An 18929-nucleotide genomic window follows, 5' to 3' on the forward strand; every position below is an offset into this window, starting at 1 on the left:
AAAGCATTGAAGGCTACATGCTGTTTAAATGAAACTATTGATGATATTGAGAAATATTGCTTATAAAAAAGTGAAAAATAAGCTATGCACACATTATTATTAGTAGTAGTAATTTTAATTAATGGAGATGTTGTTAAATCTATTGTACAGTAGCCTAATATAATTATTTCTGTCAATTTCTTTAAGTTAAACCAAAGTTTTTTTTGAAGGGTTGTCGTGAAGACCTTTGAGTTTCTGCGTGTGTATGATATGACGATAGTTTTTCTCAAATGAAACGATAAAATGCTCATGAAGTGACTCGTGGAGATGAATGGAATCATGAATCGTCATCATATCGTGAGGCAGCAGAGACTGAAAACAGCGCGAGCGTCACTCGTGCTTCAGTATGTGTGTGTGTGTGAGTGTGAGAGGTAACGTTAAATGAAACCACGCGGCTGTGCCGTTCATTCACACAGAGACAAGAAGAACATGCAGGGTTTATATTTAAATAGTCTTTTTGCAGTTTAACATACACAGACACCACATCAGCAGCGCCGGCATTCGCCACGTTATAGCGCTTGCTACTATAACTTGTACTATAACTTGTACTTGCGCTTGTACTGTGACGTTAAATTTTTTTTTAGTACCGACTTGGTACCGAAGTACAGAATATTTTGACAACACTACTTGTTTTTTACTTTGCATTTTGTTGGATGTAGTAATAACAGTGAGATTAACTAATAACTGTGCAAATCTAGGTGATGCAGTGATTGATACTGACAGCTACTTGTTTATTGTTTATTAACCCTCTGGTGTCTAAGGTGTTTTGGGGGTCCTTGATGTTTGGACATGCCCTGATATTTGTGGGGGTTTTTTCAGTTGCTTAAAAACATTTTAATGGCACAGGTGAAATGACACTCTATTTAGCACAAACAGGCTACCATAATATGTGAGCAACATGTATGTACATGTTTGTATTTTTGAGAGAATATTGTTTATGCATAGTTATTGAAAAAAGAACTAGAAAACTTTATTGCAAAAAGTTTCTGAAATAAGGCCACAAAACATACTAAATATCTGTTCACAAGACTTTTGACTAATGGATATTGACACCTAGAGTTTTTTGCTTCAAAATGATCTGAAAATCATCCTGCCTAATCATTCACATAAAACAATACGGCCCAAAAATGGCCCAACCCCCTCTTGTATAATTAGGTGGTTCTCACCTGTGAAGACAAAGACCCACATAATAATGAGCCTTTCATTCAGGTGTGTCACATGATTTGGCGTAAACAGAATGAGAACATGGATCCATCATGCCTTGTTACCACTGTGAAGGCTGCTGGTGGTGGTGTAATGGTGTGGGGGATGTTTTCTTAGTGCCAATTGGGCATCGTTTAAATGCCACGATGGCTACTTCCAATATGATAATGCACCATGTCACAAAGCTCGAATCATTTCAAATTGGTTTCTTGAACATTACAATGAGTTCAATGTAATAAAATGGCCCCCACAGTCACCAGATCTGAACCCAATAGAGCATCTTTGGGATGTGGTGAAACGGGAGATTCGTGCCCTGGATGTGCATCCGACAAATCTCCATCCACTGCAAGATGTTATCTTATCAATATGGGTCAACATTTCTAAAGAATGCTTTCAGCACCTTGTTGAATCAATGCCACGTAGAATTAAGGCAGTTCTGAAGGTGAAAGGTATCAGTATGGTGAAAGGGGGTCAAATAATATATATATATATATATATATATATATATATATATATATACTGCATGGCTAAATTTCTCAAGTCATTCTACACTCAAGGTTAATTTAGCATTTCCCTGCATTTATAAGCATTTCTCCACACTTTATATGGACTATAATGAAACCTCTTGCATACTGTGGTGGTCCTGTTAAAATTCTCAATTTCCCCAAACAGGAACTCAGTTTGGGGGTATTTACAAGCTGCCTGATGTTGAATGTTTCTCTGAACGTTCACACTCCATAAGACTAACAAGGTGTTCTCAGAGCAGATGTTGATCAGAGACTTTGCTTCATGTAAGGTCAAAGCTCACCTGGTTTTTACTTCATCAGTAGGAACAGCTGAGACCTTTGAGGAGTTGTAAGACACATTGACTGACTGTGTATCCCATATTCTTCCATCTCTGATCACTCAAGATCCATTACCTTTAGACTGTAAATAGACATTTCTGATCGTATCTGTTTCAGCAGGGGAAATGTAAAAAGGATAGTAATGAAACTTCAGAAAGATCTTTGAATTCTGAACCAACAGAGAAATGTTCTAAAACAATTCGCGTTACTTCTTTAAAGTAAAATTAAAATTAAATTTTAGAATTATTTAAGAAAGTACTGAAGGCATAGTTCAGTGGCTAAACTGCTTTTTAAACCTGTTTTAATACTTCATTTTAACTGTATATTAAAGAAAAGAAAATGCAGACAAAAGGGGTAAAGTCGTCCATAAATTATTCCTTGGATTTTATATCTGTACGCTCTAAAACAATTTTGTTGGTCCTAGGTACAGAGTCATGCTTCACTTGGCAGAAATGTTCCTCTGGACCAAAGTTCAGCGTATTAAATGTAATAACTGATATCCCAAATGTCTTAGAAATAAACTCCTACTTTTCCATGATGTGATTTGCCATGAAGAAGCTGTAAAGTTTTGAATGAAAAAAGATCTATTTACATTTACTTTTTTATTCATTTAGCCAAAGCGACTTAATTGCTATATACGTCAGAGGTCGCACGCCTCTGTCTATCTATCATATGTCGGTCTATCTATCTATCTATCTATCTATCTATCTATCTATCTATCTATCTATCTATCTATCTATCTATCTATCTATCTATCTATCTATCTATCTATCTATCTATCTATCTATCTATCTATCCATCTATCCATCTATCCATCTATCCATCTATCCATCTATCCATCTATCCATCTATCCATCTATCCATCTATCCATCTATCCATCTATCTACACTATCATCTGTCAGTCTGTCTATGTTGTTCATTATTTCTGTCTGTATTTCAGAAAAAATAAATCCATAGTACACCAAACATGATATCTAAGATAATGAGTATGATGAGCAGATTCTGCACATTTTAATTAAATGTTAAGAAATTCAGAGTTATACATTTCAGAATGAGGTCATGAGCACAGTTACCATGGCAGCATTTATTTATGTGAGCGATGTAGTGGTGTCAGACCAAAAGACTTTATAAGGTAACCTCTTGAAAGTGATCTTTGATCAAAAGTGTTATTAGATGTGAACATCAGTTTTCCACATGCTAGCGGTGGGAAAAACTGCACCCATATGTTGATGATTTTGGGTAAGTTTTGTCTCATTTACAATGTCAGGCAGCGCTGTGGTTTTTACATAGAGCTCTCTAATCTGTCAGATTCACATTCTTTCAAAAGGTCTATGTGCTTGGATTTCATTCAAAACCAGTGTGTAACAGTGGACTGCTTCTCTTTCCAATACTAATCCAAAACAGGCGAATCAATTCTAGCAAAAATTGTTTTCTATATGACCAGACCAATCACTGCTTCTCAAAAACAAAATTTGGCCATGAGAGTCCAATCAAGGGAAGATTCTCGCTAGATGAATTTCCCATAACAATCTCTGCTGAAGTTGTTTGAATTTTCCTTTCCTCACCTGAAGGGAAATCGCTAAGTGATCTCAAATAAATATTGTTCCCAGACTGTGTCTCACTTCATAAAGAAAACATCAGATTAGCATCTGTTGCCGAACGTGATTCCGATGGAGAAATAATTATGTGACAGATACAGGTGAAAGCTATAAATGAGGTTGTAATCAGTCTCTAAATCAAATCCACCCACTGCGAATCATCCCATAATATACATAGTTTCATTTCCCTTCCAGATGTGTTTAATTCATACAGTGTTAGATGTTTCTTTGTGAACATTAGCTCATAGATTTCCATGTTAACTAATAATTGTTATTTACACTCAGAGGAAATGTTTATTGCACAGAGGTTGTTCTTTCTTAGCTTAAGCTGCAAGTTTCTAGATGAGACCCCTATGAGACTTGTCTTTTTTTCTATGAAGCAAAAGACTTAGGTCTTCAGTTTATTTTAGCTAGTTTCCAAGGCAACATTACTCATTTTAATTTAGTTTAACGTGATGTTCTAAAATAACTCTCACTCTGAATAAAAGCTCTTTCTTGGAACCTGGGGCCTCTTCAAATTTAGTTTCATTGGGCCACATTTATCAATCTATTGTAGAAACGAGCACAGATCAAAGCGCAGAAATCTTCTTACGACAGGGTTCATGTGGTTCATGAAATATTCATGCTGACATTCTCATCTTAAATCGATTGAGCTTAATTGTCGGTCAGGAAAATAGTCTAAATGAACAAAATGCTCTCATTACAGTTGGATTAAAGATGTACTTTGCTGCAGGCAAGTTCAGGCTATAACTCAAAACTTGCGTATACATGAGCTGAGACCTGAAGTGAGATTTGATCGAGAAATGCCAAGTTTTGAGTGGAAATGGCCGTACGCCCAGTTTTCTGTTGTACGTTTATTTCATAAAGGATGCCCATTGTGATTTTCATCCTTTTGAACGAAATATTTACAGTACATAAACATAACTTTCAAATTAAAAGAAAATCTCTTTGAGATATTGTTTACAAGAAGCACAGCATAGAACTGAATTAAAAACATGCTTATTGCTTGTTAGGAAATGTTAGGTTAATTCCTTGCAAATGTAGGTGTAATTAAAAACAATAACTAATGTATAAAGTAAAATGTTTGATGAAGTGTATATTAAAATAGTTGGGGTTGCTAGATATGCTCAAATGTTTTTACATCACTTAAGTGAATGAGGTGCTCTAACTGCAAATCAGAACAAAGTGGAAAGCTCCAAACTAATTCCTGAAAAAAAAAACGAGAGACAAAACAAAATAGCTCAGTGCTGAAGTCATCAATTTAGAGAGGACCATGACTGTCATTATAAATCAGAAATGTTTGACACGTACAATATGAAAGATCTGGCTGTTCTTGCAAGCATAAACATCTCATAAATGCAAATAAACATTGGTTGCAAGCTGTCTGACAACATTCATTTGCAACTACGTCAAATAAAGTAACTGTCATTTGAGGATTTGCAGACTGTTAGTAGAATAAGTTGACATGTACTTGCAAAGTTATTTTCAGTATAATGTCTGTTGGGGACCATCAAAGTGAAGTGTTAGCAGATATTTAGACAACAGTCTACTTACTGTATACTTTGACGACTAGTTGACACATCCAGATGCAAAGTTACTTATAGTTAGTAGAATGTCTAAAGTGAACTCGAAATAGTGTTACCTTTGTTCTTAAATGTATTTGGTAACAAGGTGCTGTTGTATACAGATGGCCTTTGAGCCACTTAATCACACAAAGAGTGATATCTGTTAGGGATATCTGCCTTTCTGTTGTGCCTTGAGAGCACAGAGAGTGTTAACTTTAGATAATCAGAGGGTAGAACAGCAGTTTCAAAGGAAACAGGAATGATATTAGTTTATCTTGAGGATTGCAGCCTCCAATCTGTTATACCTAATCCAACGTAGCCTGTTCAGAGTGAACTAACAAAAGGAGTGTGATGTCATCCATCTCGTAATGCCATTTTTTTATGTTATGTGTTATCCAGCATGATATGAATGTTCCAAAGAGCATATTTTGCTCACATGGTCACTGATTTGCTTATGTTTGGTTAGTGACCTAAAAAGTTCAGAATCATTTGTAAAAAAAAAAAAAAAAAAATTATCTTTTTTTGTTTGTTTGTTGATTTGTTTGTTTTAACAAAAATACATTTATCAAAAGTCTAAAACTTTTATTTAAAAAAAATCCCTGACTTGGATATATATATATATATATATATATATATATATATATATATATATTACATAAATATACTGCTCAAAGTTTTGGGATATCGTAGTATTAAATAAAATAAAAAAAAATTGAATTATTTTTTTACATGATATTTTGATAGAAATTATAGTTTTATTGACTAAGAATTAATTAAATTGTTCAAAAGTGACAGTAAAGGCTTTTATGATGTTACAAAATATTTATATTTTGTAACATTACAAATATGCATCAAATTTTATTTATCAAAGAATCTCAGTATCAGTTTCCACTAAAGCCGCTCAACCATTTTAATGCATCTTTTCCATCACAGGAAGAAATTACTTCTATATAAAAATATATGTTCTTTTAAATTGTAATACTACTTCCGAATGTTACTGTTTTTGCTGCATATTTTGACCAAATAATGAGGATCATAAGAGACTTTTAAAAAAAATTACTAACCCCAAACATTTAAATCCGCAAAAAGTGTAACATGATTATATGTACGCTATATATGTACATATTATAAGTATATGATAATATACATATAATAGTACACTATAGACCATTTCACAAGATGTAAACAACACTGGTCCAGAAACACTTCCTGTTTCAGTTTTCTTTATTTCACATGTAAAAAAAAAAAACATCTTAAAGATGTTTGTTTAACTTTTTGATTCAGTTTTAAATGTTCTGTTGGTTGTATTTTATTCCAGCTTTTATGTAGTGTTAAAAAACTGAAACAGGAAGTGCTTCTGGACCAGTGTTGTTTACATCTTGTGAAATGGTCTATAATATGTACATAGTATCCGTGAAAGGTTGTAATAGTTCAAAAGTTTATGGAAAAACAAGTGAGATGTGAAATATACAACAACATTTCGATCCTGAATTGACCTCAGATTAAAGACGGATCTTTGATCTGCAGTGATCATGGATGAATGCCCATTCGCTCAAGTTTTCCAGGCATGGAAAAAGTGAGGATCTGAGGTCATGGACAGTTCCTCAGAGCAACAGTTCCTGCTGTTATTGTTCAAGAAATGTTTGTGAGGCAGTGATTATTAATTCACTGTTTTTATGGCACAGATCTTTTCATTGATTGTGCGTGTCTGTGAAGATAGAAAGGGCTTGCAGGGTGAAAGTCTAATTATAGCGGAGGTGGACCAGACCAAGAAAATGATCTGTGACATCATCACAGCTGCAAGAATCAAGAATCATGGGGGATGTGTACGTAGGCGTAACTTTCATGTATTTAGGCCGTAAGAAGTGCATTCAGTCCATTGAAGTCTTGTTAAGCGGAGGTTGACAAGAACTGTGTGCATTTGTTCAACTTTTTCCATAAAAGCATTGACTTTCAATTAGCGCCATTCTGCACACATCACAGGAATGAAACATGCAAAACCAGGCGATCCTCTTAAGCAGGGCCACCGCACAGATTTTGCTGGGTAAACATTAGTCAGAACAAGGCTGAAGTGTTCTCCTGTCTCTATTGATGATGGATGTGCCTGCGTTGACCTCAGATGACCTCTTCACCCCAAGGCCTCAGATTACTCATCCTTTCCACTCTGAAATAACTGACATTGCCACCATGAAAAGAGGTTTGTTGTCAGCAACAGCAAGTAATTGACCATGAAATTTACTTTAACTTGTGGAAAAGATGATTTCATTGGTTATTAATGTTGATTAGCCCAACACAGAGACAATCTATAACCAATAAACAATATCAATATTTGTTTTATTATATCATCATAATATATGCGAAGTTGGGCTATCAAAGGTAATATGTAAAATTAATTTAATTTATTTATTTTTTTATTTACCCACACTAACTCTTTTATTCAATTTGACATTTAAATTAATTTTTAAATTTCATTGCTACAGACTGGTCAGAGCTTCAGCATGTGTCATGTACTCAAAAACACTCTATACAGGTTAATGTATAAATTACTACAAACTTTTTATTTAATCAAAGTAATTTGTTTCTCTTTTTTATGATAAAGTTTAATTATTGAATCTCAACCAATTAAATAGTAATAGTTTCATGTACATTTTATTTTATTTTATTCAATGTTTTGTTTTAATTTCGCTTTTTGCAGTATTGCAGTATTGGAAATCTTAATCTGTATAATTTTCTGTGAGTCGAGACGCATAATTTTGTAAAATTGCTGAATAATTACACAAAGGGCTATTATTTCATTTTCTTTTAAGCAAAGAAATTAGATTAATCGCAGTTAAAGGGTTAGTTCACCCAAAAATGAAAATTCTGTCAGTATTTACTCACCCTCATGTTGTTCCAAACCTCTATGTGTTTATTTGTTCTGCTGAACACAAAGGAAGATATTTGGAAGAATGTTTTAATCAAACAGATCTCATTCCCCATTGACTACCATAGTAGGAAAAAATACATACTATGGTAGTCAATGGGGAATGAGATCTGTTTGATTAAAGCATTCTTCCAAATATATTCCTTTGTGTTCAGCAGAACAAATAAACACATAGAGGTTTGGAACAACATGAGGGTGAGTAAATACTGACAGAATTTTCATTTTTGGGTGAACTAACCCTTTAAATATTGATTGATGTGATTGAAAACCCTAATTATAAGTGGAGGGGAATAGCAGAAATTTGCCAGTCAGGACATACTTCCTTTTCTCATCCGCCGTAAGCTTCCAATTAAATGTAACCGACCGTGCTGCTGAAAATTTGATTTTAAACTGTTTATTTTGGATGGAACTAGTATTTCTCTACATGCAGCTAAATGTCTCCATAGCTGCTTCTTTTATTAGTCCTGGCTTGATACTGAGCTGACTCAGAGCTGTCTGCCTCACCTGCGAGTAATATTTAAACATGGACCCTCCTTGACACCAACACGTTCACGCTTGTAACAGTAGCCCTACCTCAAGTCATTTTCCATAGTCTCATAGGGGCCGGAGCACATGTGCTTTTGTTGAGAAATGAGATCAGGCTATTGATTCCACACCTGGTCGTCTGACATTGAGTGTATAGAAAAGTGGGCTATAGTTTGCCATGAAGATGTTTGTGTAGGAGAAACAGCTGCAGTCACTAAGAGAGACTAGGATATTTTCCTGTTTTAGGTTTTCTAAGGAATCCCTAAAGCTTTTGTGTTGACTGTTCCGCATTAATTGGTGACAAATTGTTTATCTTAAATTCCTACCTCTTCAAAGTGTTAAACTTAAATGGTTTTGCATGTCCCAGTCCCCCCATACAAAGCCTCTCTTTCACCATCATTAATTTCCTTCCCAAAGTATGCAGGAGTTTTCCTTATTTCCTAAGTTTTATTTTCCTGCTGTGCCTAACATGTTTTTTTTTTCCTCGAGCCACATGTGGCTGGTGCGATTTACAGTTATTTTAGCCGGCTACCCCAAAGACTCCACTCCACAAAAATTGCTCAGGCACTTGGTGATTAAAAAAAAAAATGAGTGATATGAATGTTAATCGATCTTACATCCACTTTCCACATGTTGATAGTCCTGTACGGCCATAAAAATGTCAACTTCACAATGTCTTTGTGATTGCCTCGGGGAGTCAGAAAGTTGGCAAGAGTGAATATTATTGTGAAATTGTCATCACGTCCTGCCCAGGTTTCTTTGAGTCTCATAAAATGTGCTATTGAGAGGAATACCAGATTTGTGATTTCATTCAGAACTCGAAGTCACTGAAGAAGATGAGAAGTTTCCACATTTCAAATCAGTCCGATATTTGACATCAGTTTAAGGGCCGTCAGCTATATTTACTATATGAACCTGTTATTGTGCTGTAATTAATTGCATTAAATGCTAATTATCTTAGTTTTAACCTGCCGTTTCTCCACTGTCATGCTGATTTTGTTGGGATGCATCTTCATCTTTCAGCTGTCAATTTCATTTCATTCAAAAAATGTCAAGCTTGGCATATCCGCCTTAAATGTTCATGTTTTATACTTATAAAAATCATGACTTACAGCTTCCATATGGATTTTTTTTTTTTTTTTACAAGACAGGCCTCTATAGATCACAAGCAAGGAATCTATGGAGGAAGAGCATAGTGAAGCTTTTAACAGATGCCTTACATTAAGTCCCCAGTGACATGCTGAGCTAAAATATAAGAGGGCAAAACCATTCCTCAGTTAAGGCAGGATAAACAGAGAGGGTTTCAAAGGCGAAGGTAAAATGTTTCCAGTAATTATCCGACTAAGGATAAGTCCTCAGGCATTCTCTCCAAGACATCATTTTACTGCTAACTAGTAGAATGTATGGAAAAATTCCATCTGCTGGAGATTGTCACTCAATGCTGTCACTTTATATAAACATTGTGCTTGGGGTTAAAAACCATCGAGTTCAACTGTTGAGGAAAAGCAAAGGTGCACGATAAACCGTTTTCATTTCAGACCGTTATCTTGAAACACTGCCAAAGCACTTTAGATAGTTTCATTTTCCTATAAAAATAACTTTCAACTGCCAATAACAACCAAATCAGATTTATTTCATAGGAGGAGTGGAAGCATCAACTAGCTTAAGATATTTTCCTTTTGACAATCAAATACTTTCCTTTTGACCTTTTGGGGAAAATTGTGAAATTGAAACCACAGACTTTGAATGTGCTTGATCCATTAACAAAATTAGCTGAAAACCGGAAAATTGCCTGTTTAGGAGCACCTTTGATGTATGGTAATTTGTGATTAACAACTTTAGTCCAAAAAATGTTTTTTGTCCATACAGTGAAAGATAGTTTTAAACCCCATTGACATTCAATCTATGGACAAAACCATTGAAAGTGATTTCCAAAATATCTTCTTTTTGTGTTCCATGAAGAAAATAAGTAATACGGGTTTGTAAATAGATTATGCTGAATGGTCCTTAAATTTGAAGTGTCTATAAAAATTGTGAGTGACATTTGATGTCCAGAGTAAAGCATGACTTGTGTTGATGTCAAGCTGGTGGAGTGTTTTTCCTGAAGTCACAGCTGAGGACAAGGTGTGCTCTGTTAATGCCTGTTTGGGTTCAGGTCTGCTAGTTTTAATGCTCGTTGCTGCTGGGAATGGATCAGTAGTGATGTGGACAGCACTGCAGGCGAAGTTATGCTTAACGTCATGCTTTAGATATTGCCTTGTTTGTTTGTGTTAACTGTAGTGGGAGCAGGGAAGGGATCTCTAGTAAGTGGCCCTCTATAGGCTAGGGTGTGGACGGGTGTGAACTATCAGCACCTCCAGATATTTAGAAGAGTTGGGGTTTGTTTTATTCAACAGTGAAATGCTTTTGATATGTGCTGATTGTTTTAGACCTTGAATATTTAGGGAAATTCCCCCCAAAAATGTAAATTCTGTCAACAGTTACTCACCCTCATGTTGTTTCAAACCCATAAGACTTTCGTTCCTTTTCTGAACACAAATTAAAATATTTTTTTAATGAAATTTAAAGGGATATCTGTCCCTCATTTGAAAGTCCATTCATGCTTCTAAGCATTCATAAAATGATTGTAAAATAAATCCACATGAATCACACAGTTCATGAGGACTGCCTTGAACTTCATCTCCAGAGCCGCTCTGAGAATATTTTCTTGAGCATTTTACAGTTTCATTTGAGAAAATCTATTTTCATATCAGAAACGCACACAAACTCAAAGATCCTTACGGTAATCCGTCAAAATAAAAGTGTGGTTCACTTGAAATTGTGTCAGAAATATTATTACTGTTGTCATTGTTTTTAGATATAAGTTTGTTTAATTTTAAATGATTGAAAGATACATTAATTTAATGTTTCATGCCTTTTAAAGTAAAAAAAAAACTTTTTTTAGAAAGTAAATTTATTTTTAAATTAATAAATTGTTGTATTATTAATTAAATTAATTAGACATGTTTTTTTTATTATTAAAATTTTATTCAACCATTAAAATGTCTGAATAAAAAGGAATCCAGAAAAATTAAAACAGATTTCATTGGGTCCTATTCAATCAAGTCTTCTGAATAGACATGATCGCTTTGAACTTGCTTGACGGGTGACAACAAACCTCATTGGTTCTTCTTGTAGAAGTTCAAATGTGCTGAAGTGACATGCGAGAAATAACTTAATTGGTTCTTGTGCATCAAGAAAGCATGCTTGAGCTCCCATGACCATATTTGAATGCTATGTGTATGTCTGCTGATCGTTTATTCAGATGAACTAAAGTCTTATGAATTTGGAACAACATGAGGGTAATTAAAAGATAACAGAATTTAGTGTGAACAATCCCTTTAAAATTAATTTCCTATTGAAATGGTTGCAAGTTTAGTCGAACATTTTGATTTAACAGGGTCTTTCAAAATCGTATTTTTCAAACGAGATTATCTAAAGATGAAATATTGCCAGTTGCCAGTCATCAGCAAAGCACTTTGCTGTTAAAAAAGAGTTTCATCCTGTCATGCTAACTCTCAGATCCTGTGAAATGTGAGCAACATGTGTGATGAGAAACAGTGTGGTACATGTCATTCTCCTGCTGAGTGGATGACTTATTTCTTTCTGAGAATAGGAAAGCCTTTCGAGATGTACGGTATATACACTTTTTTTATCTATTTGAACTCACCAAATCACTGTTTCCTGTCTGCCATTATTGGCCACATTGATTAATCCAGGTGTGGCTGACCTCAGTAGTCACAGCAACAATAATCAGACACACCTGAATTAACCAAATTCGGCCAATGATGGCAGACAGGAAACAAGGAGCTGGCTTAAGTTCAGGAAGTAGTGTAGCTCTGCATAAGGTCAATAGGCGGGCAATTGCCTTGTCCCAAAACAGACAGACCACAATATGGGACCACATAATATGGGACCACCACAAATAAGACATTTTAAATCAAAGAACCATTTAAAAATAACATTTTTAACATTCATACTCAATGGCATCGGATCTTTTGTTTTCAATAGATACGACGAGTGAGCAAGATGCAGTACAACATTTTCAGTTTGTCCTCCGTCGACCTAAGCTTTGCCTGTTGTTCTGATTTCAAGCCAGGCCAAAGATCAGTGTGAGATAATTTCCTGTCTACATGAGAAGTCCATGGGAAAGCGATAGAGAATTACAAACCTCTGGAACAAACACAAAACCAGATTCAAAGGCACATCCCAAACAAAAACACTAAAATGAATATAGTAATTAGAAATTGGGATTTGTCTCAGCTGTCATTTGAAATGGGATGGAGGTGAGTAGATGACTGTGAGAACTGTCCCTTTAATGAAAACAAATAGAAATAAAAGTATTTAGTCTTTATTTTCTCTATACATCATATATTTTATAGGACATAATGTATTTTTTTATGTGATGTTTGTATCAACCCATTAATATTTTTCCTTTTGATGTAATGAACGTCATGTCAAATGTATGGGTTGGGTTAGTTAGGTGTATGGGTTAGTTACGTCTAAAACCCAGCTGTAGTCCCAATCGAGTCGTTTTTGTAGGCATTCAACTTCCTGATATTTAAAAGACGATATCTCTGCTTACTGAACTTTCAGCGCTGCAACTTTGCAGATACTGTTCATGCACCAACAGCAACATTACACACTATTTAAAATGAAAAAAGTGAAATCACAATCAACCACACCTTTAATTTGACTAAAGGCAAAATGATGCCCCGAAATGTTTTCAATGGACAATTACGATAATAAATTGCTAACACTTAAGCAATGTTTATCTGATAATTTATGTATTCGTTTATTTTGTTTACTGGAAAAAAGGCAACCGTTTCATAATATGACCAACATTGTGAACTTTCTGACTTACTTGAAAGTAGTTCATGAACTTAGCATCTTTGTTTTGACATCAAGGGCATTGAAGACCTCTGCCTTTGGAGGTTTTAGGCCTCAAATTATGTGCTATTGAGTTGTAGCATGTGTTCAGATATGCACCATTAACTCTTCTGTAGGCCTACTGATGTTTGGGTGACATTGCTCAAGAGTGGCAGGGGTGAGACCTTCTCTCTGAGGCGGAGTGGTGGGTGAGGTGATAGAAGCGAGATGCTCAGTGTGTGATCACTTCACTTGAAAGAGAGTCCTTGTTTGTTTTGGACTAGCGTAGCCCCGCACTCACAGAAAGGGACTGTTCTCCTTATTCAGGGCTCTTGGCTGAAGACTCAGCCTTGGGGCAAGATACTCCATTCACCTTCTGTTCTCTCTCTGTTTTGGTCAGCTCCTCTGTTTCTACACCCCCTTTTTGGGTTTATTCACCCATCCTTATAAAGAACTGGAAAATTGAGGCACTATAGCTGGATGAAACGCTTTTGTTCAAGGTACTTAATTTTCAAGAGTTCTTGAGTCTTTTCTTTGAATTAATTTGTTTGGCTTTTTTTTTTATTTATCCAAATGCGCTTAGAAGAAAATAACCCCCTGATCTGGCATTATAGAGGCATAAATAGCTAAAACACAGTCGTTTTCTGTGTTTCAATGTAAAAGAGTGGTAAAATATTTATTATTATTGAGACGCCATTTGCTGTTTCGACTCAATTCAGAATTCCTCTCTGTAATTGTTTAATATAAGCATATACATCATTTTTAATATCCACTACAAAACAGCACTTAAAATGAAAAATGTGAAGGGCTCCTGTTTTAAATGAGAAAACCAGAGAGGTGTTTTCAACCATAGAGGCGGATGGAAAAGGAAGCAATTCATGACCCTGTGACCTCTAACTCTTAATTTTATTTCCATGTTAAACTTTTTTATGCTTTTGGGTGGTTTTCCAAATTGTCCTTATTTTTCTAAAAGTTTAGTCTCTAGGTGTAAACTGCTCCTTTTGTCACCAGCCTTGTACATTTTACGAGTGTATGAATCAGTTCTTGTCATTAATTCTTCCATCGGGAGGAAAACATGTGGAATTCTCTTACAGAAGTCCATAGGTATTTCCAACAGGGCTTAAAAATTAATCGATTCACTCTAAACAGAATCAGTGTTTTAACGTTTCTGTTGGGCAATAGAAGACTTGAAAAACTTTGCTTGGTCTGATGATTCTTGATTTCTTCTGTGACATTCAAGTGGTAGGGTCATAATTTGGTGTAGACAACATGAAAGCATGATTCATCCTGCCTTGTATTAACGCTTCAAGATGGTACTGTGGTGGATATTTCCTTGGCACACTTTGTGCCCCTAAGTACCAACTATCTGCATTCCTTCTGTAACATTATCGTTCCGAAAATGGTTTGATTAGAAAAAATACTGGTTAGCGTTTTTTTTTTTTTTTTTTTGCCTATATTCTTTATATCAGAGCTTGAATTGAAATTTACTAAGAGCTTGTGACTAAACTTCAGTGGATCCTCAAACCACAATTCTAATTTTGACAACAAGGTGTTTAATCATTAAAAAAAAAAAATTTCTTCTAAAATGACCTTTTTTTATCAAGCTTGTATATTTAAGTTCAGTAATTTCACTTAAATGACAATTAATAGGTATTCTTCATTGCCATTTAAGTGAAATTACTGAACTTAAATATACAAGCTTGATAAAAATGATCATTTTAGAAGAAAATTTCAAATGGCACTTAGAGGCTTTTGCATCTGATCTCCTCATATATATATATATATATATATATATATATATATATATATATATATATATATATATCTTTTTTTTTAATTTCCTTTGTAGTAATGGTTTTACAATAACAGCTATCCAATGCCGGGCCGGCACATTGCCTTGAGATTTACATACGATGACTTGACAACTGAGCGCGGATATTTCACTCACTTTGGATGTGTCCACGCAACATTTGCATAGGCTATACTATTTGAATTCATGATTGATTGACTGCCAAATTTAAACCGATTAATGGTCTTTTCAACTAAGCGTTTCTGTTCAGAACATTTCAACTTGATTTTGATTTTGTTTGTCTTCCTGTTAAAAGTTAGGTTGTTTCCCTTTTTTTTGTTTTGTTTTTTTTTTCAACTGGTTCAGAGCCCTGAATATGAGGTGTCACATTCCCTCAGATTTTAAAAATACAGTTTTTAAATTAATAAACCCGTCATGGTCTGTGTAATATCCAGATATTTGTTTGACATAAATGTAAAAATATAAAAACTCAATAGTTCAGAGTTATGACGGCTTTAACTGCCTGTAATTTTCATTGTAAAAACAGTCACATTCTTGCAATGTATGATTTCATTCTGTAGTTCTCTTTTAGTTTAATAGAAATAGCATATATGTTATCGTTATTCATTTTTGTGTCCTCAGCAATAGCTTTGAAGGATGAAATTGTAGGCCAGTAGCACTTTTAAATGTAAGACTGCTTTCGTCTGTCAGTATATTGATTTATCTTCACTTCTTTTTGGGTTGTGTATAATTATTTCTCTCCCTTTGTCCAAAAATGTATGCTTGACGTATTATAGTGCCACATCATCAGTGACACATCATAGCACTGAAACTGTGCTTGTTAGAATCACTTCAAAAATGATTTACTTCTAGCTTCAGACCTAGGCTGTATCTCAATACTAGTTTTACTTGATCTTAGCGCTGCTTTCGATATTATAGATCACACAATACTCTTAGATTGATAGGAAGAGTATTTTCACATTTAGCTCCGAAGCTCTGGAATAGCCTTCCTGATATTATTCGTTGCTCAGACTCGCTCTTCCAGTTTAAAACTAGTCTAAAGTTCATAAACGCCAGAGGAGAACTGGCCCCCGACTGAGCCTGGGTTCTCCCAAGGTTTATTTATTTATTTATTTTTTTTTTCTCCATTGGGTCATCTGATGGAGTTTTAGATTTCCGGTTCCTTGCCACTGTTGCCTTTGGCTTGCTCAGTTGGGTATATTCAAATTAAATGACCCATCATACCATTGATCAGCTCTACCAAACTTGGATGTCTTTTTTTCCAGTAATAAACAAACACTGTTAAGTTGTTTTGATTGATACTGTGAAGCAGCTTTGATACAATCTGTATTGTGAAAAGCGCTATATAAATATATTTGAATTGACTTGACTTGACTTATAACTGCCTATAATCTTGCACCGTAGGCCTCAGAGTTACTTTATTATGGGCCGATATATATATATATATATATATATATATATATATATATATGAAGAGTTCAGATGCAAAAGCCTCTAAGTGCCATTTGAAATTTTCTTCTAGAATGATCATTTTTATCAAGCTCGTATGTGAAATTACTGAAATTAAATATACGAGCTTGATAAAAATGATCCAGAAGAAAATTTCTCTTCATGTATATATATATATATATATATATATATATATATATATATATATATATATATATACTGTATATATATAACCGATTTTCTATCTAAATTCATACATAATCACAAGTTCTGTATGATTACATTGACAAAAACAGACTTATTTATTAATTATTTGAATTATTATCCATTCCGTGCACACTTGTGTTTTTTCACACTATGTTTGTTTTTCAGCACATATATTTTCATGTGATTTTCTGCCTTTATGAATCCAGATTTCTCCCTTAGTTTTAACATTTATGAAATTTATGATATTCCGATCATATGGGCATTTTATAAATGCTATGGTATAAATGGTAAACCCTGGTTTTGTGAATTTATTCATTTATTATCTTTTTTTTTTTTTTTTTGCATGCTGATTTTGGAAGTGAGGTAACTTCCACGTCCCTTAAGACAACTCACATTTCTCTCTTTCCACCCCTTCCAACTATTGATACTAGATAAACAATAGCTCAGTATTACAACCCTGAGTGCTACGGAAAAATCCAGGAGTTGGAAACCTCAGTGGGTCGGTGGTGTGGTGAGATGAGGTTCCAAGCAAAGCACATACTGTACCCACTGTCTCAGTGTGAGGGACTCACCATTTGTTATTATTTCCCATGTTCAGCAAGTATGGTCATACCTTGCAGTTTAAAAGAAGGTACTCAATCAACCGCAGATAGCTTTTGCTGACAGTTTTGGGGGTCACAAAATAATGGGGCTTTTTCATTTTCCACTGTACATGAGTTTTGTTTTTTTTTTTTGTTTTTTTGCTTGATTTAAACACAATATGCTGTTGTCAAAGTGAGCAAACATTGGGACAATATTGTGGGACTTGTTAAAAAAATTGTCTGTATGACTCTCTTTTATTCTGTGTAACACAAAAGAAGACTAAAAGTCTGAAAAAGTGGTTTTGTCCACACAATAAATGTAAATGGGGTCCAAAACAAGTTTTTTGTTTACCACTTTCTATCCTTCTAACACTATATATTGTAGTTAACTGCTAGGCCATAACCATAAGGTTACATTTGTCAACTGTTAAACTTTAATATTTGGCTACATCATTGCTTAATTGAATATATTATTAGCATAATATTCATCAGAGAAGCTGTACTCTTATTGGGACATCTCATAGCCCATTAATCTTTTCATGTTATATATATATATCAGACATGTTTTGTCTGGTGCATAAGAGCAAAAAAGCTCCTCAGCCTTGTGATCATGATGAGTACAGCAAAAACTCTTGAAATTAATCAGAAAGGGGTTGGAGGTTTTGATTTATCTTCAGCGCCTTTGACACTCACTGCTGTGCTACACTCGAGGTCTGTAATGAGCCACCTCAGAGACAAGGATCTGAGAGCGCCTGGAAGAGTGGAGGAATGGAAAGTGCACCCCAGCCTCCACTGTGGTCCCCGCAGAAACTCATGAGCTCATTGTTTGGCTAGACATCTGCATCTTCTTTGAACAGTAGCCTGACCACATCCTTAGGGCTCCTCTGTTCTTTTGCTCCCTGTATATCCGTGCTGCTATCACTTTACCTCACTTCTTTTATTGAGGGAATGGAGTATCACTGCCTTGACAGCACTTGTATTGCACAGTTATTGATTTTCTGATCGTTTACTAACAGGTTTGCTAACCACTGTGTCCACCATTGCCATTGGTCAGACTTACCGATGACCACACCCCAAACTTGCATCATTGGTTGTGCCATTGTTGCTGTGTCAGGATGATTGGGATTCTTAAACAGAGCAATGTCTAGTGTAATGGACATAGGCCAGTAAGGGTGTCACGATTCGAAATTATCGAAATTAATTAACCATCTCGAACTTCAAATTAAAATGGAATCGTCCAATCGTCTAGTGTTTTTCCAGTGTCTCCGGCTGTTT

General features: G+C 34.9%; 1 protein-coding gene across 1 annotated transcript in view; it reads left to right on the forward strand.

Annotated features, from left to right (window-relative positions):
• The window catches only part of ralgps1 (Ral GEF with PH domain and SH3 binding motif 1), a 117127-nt gene that overhangs the window by 71945 nt on the left and 26253 nt on the right, over positions 1 to 18929 (forward strand). The gene's annotated exons all lie outside the window — the stretch shown is intronic.

The sequence above is a fragment of the Pimephales promelas genome, chromosome 14 (assembly GCF_988280905.1).
Source record: "Pimephales promelas chromosome 14, fPimPro1.hap1.1, whole genome shotgun sequence".
Classification (NCBI taxonomy): Eukaryota; Metazoa; Chordata; class Actinopteri; order Cypriniformes; family Leuciscidae; genus Pimephales; species Pimephales promelas.